The following is a 12603-nucleotide window of genomic DNA, read 5'->3' on the forward strand; positions in this document are numbered from 1 at the left end:
GCACGTGCAAAGGCTGCATTCTCCCGGGCTTTATTCCAGACAATAATATCTGGAAAAAGTGTGTGAAGAGGACCATATCGCAGCTTGGCAAACATTGACAGGACACAATTTCACTTCTGCCCATGACACACTGCCTGGGTCCTAGTGGAATGAGCCCTGTTCCAACTAGGTAACAGCTTCCCAGCATCAATGTATGCAGCCGTGACTACCTCCTTAATTCGGCGAATTATTGTAGCCTGTGTGGCTGGTTCTCCCTGCCTAGTACCGCTGTGAAGGACAAACAGGCAATCTGTCTTCCGTAAAGGCTCAGTAACCTCCAGATACGTGACAATATGTCTCTAGACATCCAAGGTTCGCAATAGACAATACTCCTCTACATCTCTCTCTGTCAAGAGACAGCAGGGAGATGGGATTATTCAAGTGAAAGTCAATGACCACCTTTGGTAAAAAAGAAGGAAAGAACAGTATGCAGCTGTATTGCCCCTGGAGTCACCCAGAGGAATAGCTCCCAGCAAGATAAGGCCTGCAGCTCAGAAACTCTATGCACAGAACAAATTGCCACAAGAAACACTGTTTTCAAGGACAGTAACCACAAAGGACGGGTTATGCATCAGTCTTAATGTAGGGCCCGCTAAAAATCCCAACACCAAATTAAGACTCCATAACGGTATCGGAAACCGCAAAGTAGAATGAAGATGTTTCACTCCTTTCAAGAAACTGGCCACATCAGTATAAGTTGACAAGGAACCACCATTCACTTGACCCCTGAAACAGGTGAGAGCCGCTACTTGTACCTTTAAGAAATTTAGAGCAAGCCTTTATTCAAGCCATCCTGCAAAAATTCCAAAACATGCAGGATCTTGACTGAACAAGGACGAGTACTTCAATCTTCACACCAGGCCTCAAAAAAACTCACCAAACCCGCACATAGGCCAAGGAAGTAGGAGAACTTTTTAGCTCTTAGCAAGGTGGAAATCACTGCCTCAGCGTATCCACACTTCATCAAGCAAGCCCTTTCAAGGGCCATACCGTAAGACAAAATAGAGTCGGATCTTCATGAAGAACAGGGTCCTGCTGCAACAGATCCCCGAGCGTCGGAAGTCAAGGGAGCAATTCCACTAGAAGCTGCCACAGATCCACATACCACAGTCTCCTGGGCCAATCTGGAGCAACCAAGAGCACCATTTCTCTGTGGCGCTCAATCCTTTGGATTAATCTGCCCAACAAGGGCCACGGAGGAAAGATGTACAGCAAATTGTCTTCCCCTGCACCAAGGCATTGATCCCCAAAGACTTTGGATCTCTCCTGCGACTGAAGAATCGCGGAACATTTGCATTGCAAGAAGTTGCCAGCAGGTCTAGGAACAGGAGACCCCAGCAATCCAGAATCCGCTGAAATGCCTCATCGGACAAAGCCTATTCTCCTGGATCCATACTCTCCCTGCTGAGAAAGTTTGTTCTTACATTGTATATTCCTGCTATGTGCGAGGCTGAAATCATCTCGAGATGCACTTTGGCCCATTCCATAAGTTGATCTATTTCCTGCGACACTTGGCTCTTGGTTCCTCCCTGCCAATTGATGTAAGTCACAATTGTTGCATTGTCTAAAATTATCTGGACCGATCAACCTTGCACTCTGTTGCTGAACTGCAAACATACCAACCGGACCGCCCTGGATTACAGTCGATTAATGTTCCAGAGAGATGCTTCTGCATTCCAGCGCCATTGCGCCGTGAGCTCCTGACAGTGAGCTCCCCAACTAAGGAGGATTGCATCTGTTGCCAGTACTAGCCAGTCCAGTGGTGCTAAGGAAACTTCCTTCCTTAGATGAATAGTCTGCGGCCACCACTGCATTTGGGAGGAAACCTCTATTGGCAGGAGGAGCCAAATCGAATAGTCCTGAGACCGTGGATTCCACAGAGAGAAGGTAGCGCTGAAGAGGATGCATATGCACCCTCGCCCACGGTACCACTTCCAGGGTCGTCGCCATTAAACCAAGTATTTGCAGGTAGGACCAAAAGATCGGGTGCAAAGTGTTCATCAACAGACGGAGCTGTGCCAGCAACTTCTGAATTCGAGCTTCCAGCAGGAAAACTTTACCCCTGCTTCGTGTCGAACCAAACCCAAAGATATTCCAACAACTGAGCCGGCAGAAGGTTGTTCTTGGCCAGGTTCACCACTCAGCCAAGCTCCTGCAACAGGGACATAACCTTGCAACTCACCAGTAACTCTCTTCCAGCAACTTGGTTCGAATCAGCCAGTCGTTCAAATACGGGTGTCCTAGGAGCCCATCCTCTCTCAACTCTGCCGCAGCTAAATGAATTAACTTTGTTTACATAACCTCAATTAATATCTTATATCAATTGTCAATAGCACTTTTGTCTTTTATCGATAACCATATGTCAATTTCTGATCGTAAATACCCTATAATACTGATGTCAAATTTGTCTTATACTATATTATTACAATTTTAATAGTTGTTAGAATTTTGTTATAGAGCACATATAGCAAAATTGCTTACCTTGTAATAGGTGTTATCCCAGGACAGCAGGATGTAGTCCTCACATATGGGTGACATCAGTAATGGAGCCCTATACGGAAAAACTTCTTTCAAAGTTTCTAAGAAACTTTTGACTGGCACCAGAGTGCCTACTGAGCATGCCCAGCATGCCATGATATTCCCTGCCACAGGGGTCTCCCTTCAGTCTGTTTTGTAGCAATTAGCGTTAGCAAAAAATAAAAATAATAAAACGTATCGGACCCAACTCCGCGGGGTGGCGGGTGGGTTTCGTGAGAACTACATCCTGCTGTCCTGGAATAACACCTATTACAAGGTAAGCAATTTTGCTTTATCCCAGGACAAGCAGGATGCTAGTCCTCACATATGGGTGATTAGCAAGCTAGAGGCTGAGTCATTTTGTAGTGAAGCAACAGTGAAATATTGTTGTTGAAATGAATCAACCGAAGATCACAGCAGGTTGGATGTAGAAGGAGTTGGGGTTAAACTGGAAACAAGTTCTTTAAGACGGATTGTCCATATGAGGAATCTTGTCTTCCTTCTTTGTCTAAGCAATAGTGAGCTGTAAAGGTGTGAAGAGAACTCCATGTTGCTACTTTACAAATGTCCAGAATAGGTACAGAGCGAAGTTGACATTGCTCTTACTGAATGTGCCTTTACTCGCCCTTGAAGAGTAAGGCCTGCTTTCTCATAACAAAACTGTATGCAATCTGCTAGCCAGTTTGACAAAGTATGCTTACCCACTGCTTTACCTGGTTTGTTGGGATCATAAGATACAAATAGTTGACTGGATTTCCTTTGGACTGTAGTGCGGTTTAAGTAGAAGGATAGTGCACGCTTACAGTCCAAGGTATGTAAGGCTCTTTCTCCTTGGTGAGAGTGAGGCCTTGGAAAGAAGGTTGGTAAAACTATAGATTGGTTTAGGTGCAATTCCGTGACTACTTTTGGAAGGAATTTTGGATGAGTACGGAGGACTACCCTGTCATGTAGGAACTTTGTAAAAGGTTCGTATGTGACAAGTGCTTGTAGTTCACCGACTCTTCTAGCTGATGTAATGGCTATGAGGAATACAGTTTTCCATGTAAGATATTTAAGGTCACAGGTATCTATGGGTTCGAATGAGGAACGCATGAGCCTGGCTAAGACTACGTTCAGGTCCCATTGTATGCTTGGGGAATGAACTGGAGGTTTTAAGTGAGTTAAACCTCTCATAAATTTACTTACTAGAGGTTGTGTAGAAATAGGTGCATCTCCCAGCTTGTTATGGTAAGCTGAGATTGCACTCAAATGTACTCTTACAGATGAAGTCCTAAGACCAGAGTCTGAAAGATGATATAGGTAGTCCAGTAGTGAGGTAGTGGGGCAAGTGAAAGGATCCAAAGATTTCTGAGTGCACCACAAAGTAAACCTTTTCCATTTGTAGGAATAATTCTTTCTACTGGAAGGTTTACGTGAAGCTATCAGCACTTGAGAGATAGTGGTTGGAAGGTTGAGTGGTTGTAAGATCAAGCTTTCAACATCCATTCTGTCAGGGACAGGGATTGAAGGTTGGGATGGCGCAGCCGACCCTGATCCTGAGTTATCAGATTGGGAGCTACTCCAGGCAAATTGGATCCCTGATTGAGAGGTCTAGCAGTGTGGGAAACCATACTTGTCGAGGCCAGTATGGGGCTATGAGTATCATGGTCCCCTTGTCCTGTTGTAGCTTCACTAGAGTTTTGGTTATGAGTGGTATCGGTGGATACGCATATAACAGGCCTGAGTTCCAAAGGTGAGCAAAGGCGTCCTTTGGTAGGCTGTTCTCCTGTTGTAACAGGGAGCAGTAATTGTTCACTTTGTAGTTCAAATGGGATGCAAAGAGATCTATTGTTGGTTGACCCCAGCGTTGGAAGATCTTGGTTGCTATCGTTGGATCCAAGGACCACTCGTGTAGTTGGAACTGACGACTGAGGCAATCTGCTATTATGTTGCGGATGTCCGCCAGGTAAGTGGCTCGTAGAAGAATGGAGTGTGCTAGAGCCCAGTCCCAAATCTGAGCTGCTTCTTGGCAAAGGAGGTAGGAACCTGTCCCTCCTTGTTTGTTGATGTACCACATGGCTACTGTGTTGTCCGTCTGAATCAGCACAGTCTTGTGTGAAAGGCAGTCCTTGAACGCATGCAGCGCATAACGTATAGCTCGAAGCTCCAGGAAATTTATCTGAAAAGAAGCTTCGAGTTTTGTCCACTTGCCCTGAGTCTTCAGAAGACCAATGTGTGCTCCCCAGCCTAAGGTGGACGCATCTGTAGTTAAAGTCACTTGTGGAACTGGTTGCTGGAAAGGTAGACCTTTGAGCAAGTTGTTCATTGATGTCCACCAGAGGAGAGAGGAACGTAGTTCGTGCGTTATTTGAATGAGAGTGGACAGTGGTTGAATGGCTTTAATCCACTGAGATTTGAGTGTCCATTGCATTAGGCGCATGGTCAGTCTCGCCATGGGAGTGACATGAACTGTGGAGGCCATGTGTCCGAGTAGGGTGAGGCACTGATGAGCTGTAACTTGAGATTGATTTCGAAAAGAATGTGCCAGGAGAACGAGTGTTTGAGCACGGTCTCTTGGGAGAAAAGCTTTTGCTATGATGGTGTTTAGATCTGCACCTATGAAGTGTAGCAGGTGAGATGGTGTGAATTGGGATTTTTGGTAGTTGATGAGAAATCCCAAGGAGTGAAGCAAGTGGACTGTGAGCTTGAGGGAACTGAGAGCTCCTTCTTGTGTCTGACTCCTGATGAGCCAATCGTCTAGATAAGGGAATACATGCACCCTTTGTTTGTGAAGATGTGCCACCGCCACTGCCAGACACTTTGTGAACACTCGAGGTGCTGAGGCTAGGCCGAATGGAAGCACTCGGTATTGAAAATGTTGTCCTTCGACCAGAAATCGCAGGTACTGGCGATGAGGAGGAAAGATGGGAATGTGAGCGTAGGCGTCTTGAAGATCCAGAGAGCAGAGCCAATCTCCTTTTTGAAGAAGAGGTAGCATGGTGCCTAACGATACCATCCTGAATTTTTCTTTCTTGAGAAATTTGTTGAGATTTCTGAGGTCTAGGATGGGACGCAGTCCTCCGGTTTTCTTTGGAATGAGGAAATACCAGGAGTAGAATCCTCTGCCCTGCTGAGGCCCGGGAACTGGTTCTATGGCCCTGGCTCTCAGTAGGGTGTATAATTCTGCTTTTAGTATGTTACAGTGGTGATTCACTGTCCAAGATGAGAGAGGTGGATTTTCGTTTGGTACAGTGAGAAAATCCAATCGGTACCCTTGAGGTGTAATTGAGAGTACCATTGGTCTGTTGTGATGGAGGTCCAGGTGTGATGGTAATAGGTTATGCGACCTCCGACTGGTAATTGTGGAAGAGGATTTTGAAAGGGGCTTCTGCTCTCTGGTTGATTTTCAAAAGCCTGATGTAGATGCAGCCTGAGCAGGTGGTTGGGGCCTAGCAGGCCTTTGCCGAGCCTGAGGACGCTGAGTGGGACGTGCTTGTCTAGTCTGGCTTGTTGGAGGGTAGTATCGTCGTGGACGGTAGTAAGGTCTCCTAATTTCTCTTCCAGGAGGTCTTCTAGAAGGTTGATGTGTCTCCTGAGGAATCACTGACAGCTGTTTGAGGGTTTCTGTGTGGTCCTTTATGGTCGCCACTGCTTCTTTGACCTTGTCTCCAAATAGGTTTTCACCCAAACAAGGAAGGTCGGCTAATCTCTCCTGGACTTCTGGCCTGAGCTCAGAAGATTTTAGCCAAGCCCATCAACGAGCCGTGATTCCTGAGGCTGATAATCTAGAAGCAGTCTTGAAACTGTCATATGTGGCTCTGACCTCGTGCTTGCCTGCCTCTAGGCCCTTATGCACGAGTCGTGAGAATCCCTCCTGAAATTGTTCTGGAAGATCTTGGGTAAGGCCTTCTGTTTCCATAGGTTGCGTTGGTATTGGTTCATGAATAATTCATAAGAATTTATCCTTGAAACCAACATTGCACCCTGAAAGATTTTACTTCCTAAACTGTCTAGGAACCGACTGTCCTTTCCTGGTGGTGTGGAAGCGTGTGTCTTAAGCCTTTCAGCTTTCTTCTGGGCTGACTCCTACCACCGACTGGTGTGGTAGTTGAGATTTTTGAAAGCCAGGTATGGGTTGGACAAGATATATAGCATCTGCCCGTTTGTTAACCGATGCTACTGAACCAGGGTGCTCCCACAATCTGTACATGAGCTCTTGGAGGACTTCATGTACTGGTAGAGCCAGTATTTCCTTAGGTGGATCTACGAACTGTAGCACCTCTAAGGTTTTCTGTCTGGTATCAAGTTCTGAAAGGAGTAAAAAAGGTATGGTCTCTGACATTTCTTTGATGAAATTAGAGAAAGAAAGATCTTCAGACTTCAGACGATCGAGGTCCTCACCAAACAAGCAGTTTCCCCTGAAAGGGCAGATTACAGAGCTGCGATTTTGATGATAGATCGGCTGACCAGTTGCAAGGCCACAAGTGTCGTCTGGACACCCACCACCGACACCATAGCGCGAGCCGTGGTTCTCACCAGGTCATACAAGGCATCCGTGCCATAGGCAACCCCTGCCTCCAGGCGGGCCGCCTGGACTGGGGAAAGAGTCCCGGAGGCCGACTGCTCCTATGACTTCTGGATCCAACACAAATAGGCCTACTGCATCAGACTTGCACATACCACCACCCGCAGGCCGAGCCCCAGGACCTCAAAAGCTTGCTTGAGATGCACTTCCAACTTCCGATCCTGAACATCCTTCAGAGTGGAAGCTCCAGCCACCGGAATAGTGGTCTTCTTAGTGACTGCCGAAACTGCCGCATCCACCTTCGGGATCTTGAGAACATCCAGATGGTCCTGCAGAAGCGGATAAAGCTTGGACATCGCTCTGCCAACTTGCAGACCCAAGTCGGGAGAATCCCACTCTCAGTTGATAAATTTCAGGATTTTCTTCGGAATTGGGAAAGCGCTGGGGGAGGGGGGTCCTCCATAGACCATCCAGAACAGGATTAACCCTTTCAGCATCTGAATCCTCCAGGGTGAGCTTAATCCCCAGCTCCTCCAACAACCTGAGGTATAAGCAGGCGAAGCTCCTCTCTCTTGAAAAGCCGGATCACCCGCGGATCATCACCTTCAGTCTCCAGATCCTCCAAGGTCCCCTGTTCAGTTTTAGAGTCCCCTGGGTCCAGAGGGGGACCGCCAATCGGGTCCCCATCCTGATCAGCCTCCAAGGAGACCTCATCCTCCTGCTTAGACTCAGAGTCAGATTCCAATCGCGCTAGCCGTCCCTTGGGAGGCAGAGTTTGCGGGCCCATGGAACCTTTAGGGGAGGGGGGGGATCTTCCCCCGCTTTGCCGAACCTGTCGGGCCGTCTAACACACCGCACTTACCTGCCTGCCTAGCCAAGAAGGCCTCGTGCAATTTTCAAGATACACATGTTAAAAAAACTAAAGCCACTTCTGCTGTCATCAGACTTCCGAACCGTAACACAAGCTTTAATATTATCAAATCTGGATTATTGTAATGCACTATACATTGGACTCCCACTATCATCTTTACGCCCACTTCAGCTCATTCAGAATGCTACTGCTAGACTGATTTTCAACCTTCCTAAAAGAGAACATATCTCCCCAGTACTCCAACATTTACACTGGCTTCCCATTACTCACCGCATAAAATACAAAATCTTAACCACTATCCACAACCTACTTTATAACCCTAATTCTATATGGCTCTGCTCTATGCTACACATATATAAACCAACAAGACAACTCCGTTCCACAGACAAATGTTTACTGGAAATTCCGTCAGTCAGATCTACTAGCTTAGCCCTAACAAGAAACAGAGCTTTCTCAGTTTTTGGTCCTTCCTTGTGGAACTCTATACCAGACAGTATCCGAATGACATCTAATCGAAATGAATTCAAAAAGATGGTTAAAACCTTTCTATTTAATGAAGCATACAATCTCAGTACCACCATTTAAATGTTTACTCTGAATTATCTATATCTGCTTGATACTTGTAAAGAAAGATTTATTTTGTTTTATTGTGTCTTATGTTCAAATTGTTTTTACTGTGTATGTAAATTGTAAACCGCCTAGACGGACACATAAGTGACCCCATGTGCGGTATATAAAAAACTTTTAAATAAATAAATAAATAAAAGTACGAATTTGGGTGAAACCCCCCCCCCCCCCGGGGCCCCCAAAGGGTGCTTGGGGCTGCTAGGGCCTGAGACATCCAGACCTTTTTCCCTAGGTCGAACCATGGGAGACAGGAGCGGCGGGGACCCCCCCGGACCCACGGGGAGAAGCCCCCCATCTGGCTCCGCTTCTGCAGCCATAGCCACTCCCTCCTGTGATCCCAGTGCCACGGTCCGCGAATGCCTCCGCGGCTTTGCTTGCCTTTCAGAACCCCCTCCCCCACACTCCATGCAGAGGAGGATGTCATTCAGGCTGACCGACGGGCTACCACAGACCCTGCAGGTCTGTCTGAGCTGCTTGTCTGTCATAACAAGCACCAAGAAATAAAGCAAGGCAAAATAAAATTCCAAACAGGCAATCCTATGCTTGCCGCACTTTCCCGCGGCCCGGATCGAGAGGGGGAGGGGCGCACCATGCAGCAGCTGTCAAACCCTGAATAGGGCGCACTGCCCCAAGAATTTCCCGCCAGCGCAGTGAACAGGCCGCTGCCGCGACTGAAAAACGCACGGCTCAATCGGGAGTACAGCCAGCCCCCACCGGAGTGAATCTGCCCCAATCGGGACCACCCTCCTCCAAATGATCCCCCGATACTCCCACTTACTAGAGATGTGAATCGGATGCCCGAATCGTTTCTTGTTTCGTTATCGTGGAACTGCGGAAAATTTCGTATTTCCCGCAGTTCGGTATTTTTTTTGTGGCGAATCGTTTTCAGGTTAGCACGCACTAACAGGAGTTAGCGCACACTAAATCAAAAAATGATTTTTCCCGAAAATTCGTGGAAAATACATTCGTTTTGTCGGTTTTATCGATCCATGACGAATTAAGAAATATCGTACAAAATTTCCTAATTCGTCAAAAACAAAGACACATCCCTACCACTTACTGCCTGGCCTGCACCCGACAATCTCGCCGAGGATTTCAGCCTGCTAGGCCGCATAGCCTGACACATGCTTCTGCTGTTGCAAAAGCAGACAGCTGCCGGTGACTTTTTTTTTTTTTTTTTTACACAACAAAACTTTAAACTTAAAGGCCCAGATACACAGGAAAACACAAACAAAAGTAAGGATACTTCCCTGCTCCTGGGACGGCGGAGGAGCTTCGGGCCTACTGAGGGAACCAGACCACTGGCTGTCAAGGGTCCCGGAGTCGCAGGCTGAAGCTGGCCAGGGACAGCCAACCCCCTCTTCGCCTGGCTCAACCCAAGGGACGACCCTTCTGCAGGAGCTGTCACCTCAGGGAGCAATTTTCCTTAAAATACCCAGTCAGTCAAGACTGCAGGGGTAGCACATCTACCACCTGCTGGAGGTAGAGAAATACTGAGGGACTGCAGGTGGCACTCTCGTAAAGTGGAAGTGCCCAAGGTTTTGTTCTCTACCCTCCATCTGCTGGTAGGGACGAATAAAACACGCTTGTCTGGACTGATCTGGATATGTTCAGGAACCATAAACTGCTATTACGGTAATTAATAAGCAATAGTAGCTTGTGATATATCTAATGTTTGCGACTTGGATTGGTCACAGTTAGAAACAGGATATGGGCTTGCTGGACTCTTGGTCTGACCCAGTATAGCATAGCTTTCTTATGTTCTTATTCTCCACGGCGAGGAAGCACCTGGAGTACTATGTGCAGTTCAGGTGACCACATCTCAAAATAAATATATGGTTACACTCAAAAAGGTACAGAGAAGGGCAACTAAAATGATAAAGGTGATGCAATGGCTTCCATATGAGAAAAGGCTAAAGAGGTTAGGGCTGCAGCTTGGAGAACAGACGGCTGAGGGGGGATATGATACAGGTCAGTAAAATCATTAGTGAAACAGAACAGGTAAATGTAAATCAGTTATTTATTCTTTCAAAAAGTACAAAGACTAGGGTATACTGCATGAAGTTAGTAAGTAGGACATTCAAAATTAATTGGAGAAAATTATTTCACTCAATACAAAATTAAGCTCTAAAATTCATTGCCAGAGGATGTGATTAAAGCAATTAGCATGGCTGAGTTTTAAAAAGGTTTATGCAAGTTCCTAGAGGAGAAATCCATAAACTGAATATTAACCAAGTAGATAATATAAGAACATAAGAAAATGCCACACTGGGTCAGACCAAGGGTCCATCAAGCCCAGCATCCTGTTTCCAACAGTGGCCAATCCAGGCCATAAGAACCTGGCAAGTACCCAAAAACTAAGTCTATTCCATGTTACCATTGCTAATAGCAGTGGCTATTTTCTAAATCAACTTAATTAACAGCAGTTAATGGGACTTCTCCTCTAAGAACTTATCCAATCCTTTTTTAAACACAGCTATACTAACTGCACTAACCACATCCTCTGGCAACAAATTCCAGAGTTTAATTGTGCGTTGAGTAAAAAAGAACTTTCTCCGATTAGTTTTAAATGTGCCCCATGCTAACTTCATGGAGTGCCCCCTAGTCTTTCTACTATCCGAAAGAGTAAATAACCGATTCACATCTACCCGCTCTAGACCTCTCATGATTTTAAACACCTCTATCATATCCCCCTCAGTCTCTTCTCCAAACTGAAAAGTCCTAACCTCTTTAGTCTTTCCTCATAGGGGAGTTGTTCCATTCCCCTTATCATTTGGTAGCCCTTCTCTGTACCCTTCTCCATCGCAATTATATCTTTTTGAGATGCGGCGACCAGAATTGTACACAGTATTCAAGGTGTGGTCTCACCATGGAGCGATACAGAGGCATTATGACATTTTCCATTTTATTCACCATTCCCTTTCTAATAATTCCCAACATTCTGTTTGCTTTTTTGACTGCCGCAGCACACCGTACCGAAGATTTCAATGTGTTATCCACTATGACACCTAGATCTCTTTCTTGGGTTGTAGCACCTAATATGGAACCCAACATTGTGTAATTATAGCATGGGTTATTTTTCCCTATATGCATCACCTTGCACTTATCCACATTAAATTTCATCTGCCATTTGGATGCCCAATTTTCCAGTCTCACAAGGTCTTCCTGCAATTTATCACAATCTGCTTGTGATTTAACTACTCTGAACAATTTCGTGTCATCTGCAAATTTGATTATCTCACTCGTCATATTTCTTTCCAGATCATTTATAAATATATTGAAAAGTAAGGGTCCCAATACAGATCCCTGAGGCACTCCACTGTCCACTCCCTTCCACTGAGAAAATTGCCCATTTAATCCTACTCTCTGTTTCCTGTCTTTTAGCCAGTTTGCAATCCACGAAAGGACATCGCCACCTATCCCATGACTTTTTACTTTTCCTAGAAGCCTCTCATGAAGAACTTTGTCAAACGCCTTCTGAAAATCCAAGTATACTATATCTACCGGTTCACCTTTATCCACATGTTTATTAACTCCTTCAAAAAAGTGAAGCAGATTTGTGAGGCAAGACTTGCCCTGGGTAAAGCCATGCTGACTTTGTTCCATTAAACCATGTCTTTCTCCATAAGTAATGTTCAAAAAGATTTACATGCTTAAAACTGGGTTTTAGATGAGTAAATTCACTTTACATAAATGGGCTTTTGAAAATCACTATAATATATGCCATTGAACTGTCAATAAGTTTTACGTGTATACGTGAAATTGCTATGATAGAATGTTACATTTATCCATGTAATTCCTTTGAAAATTACCTTAGGGAATAGCCACGTTTTCCGTGCAACAGCAGAATGGAATCTATTTACTGTTTGGGATCTTGTGACCTGGGCTGGAATCTTTTGGAAACAGAATACTGGGCTGGATGGACCCTCAGTCTGACTATTCATTGTGGATATCCTGAAAATCTGGCCTGTTTGTGACTCTTGAGGACCAGAGTTGGCCATCCCTGTTCTAGGAGAACTCATTCAATTATTATGAACAACTTTCA

General features: G+C 45.5%; 1 protein-coding gene across 3 annotated transcripts in view; it reads right to left on the reverse strand.

Moving 5' to 3' along the window:
• RGS12 (regulator of G protein signaling 12) overlaps positions 1-12603 on the reverse strand; it is a 424812-nt gene that overhangs the window by 386047 nt on the left and 26162 nt on the right. The window lies entirely within an intron of this gene.

Source organism: Rhinatrema bivittatum, chromosome 1, assembly GCF_901001135.1.
Source record: "Rhinatrema bivittatum chromosome 1, aRhiBiv1.1, whole genome shotgun sequence".
Taxonomy (NCBI): domain Eukaryota; kingdom Metazoa; phylum Chordata; class Amphibia; order Gymnophiona; family Rhinatrematidae; genus Rhinatrema; species Rhinatrema bivittatum.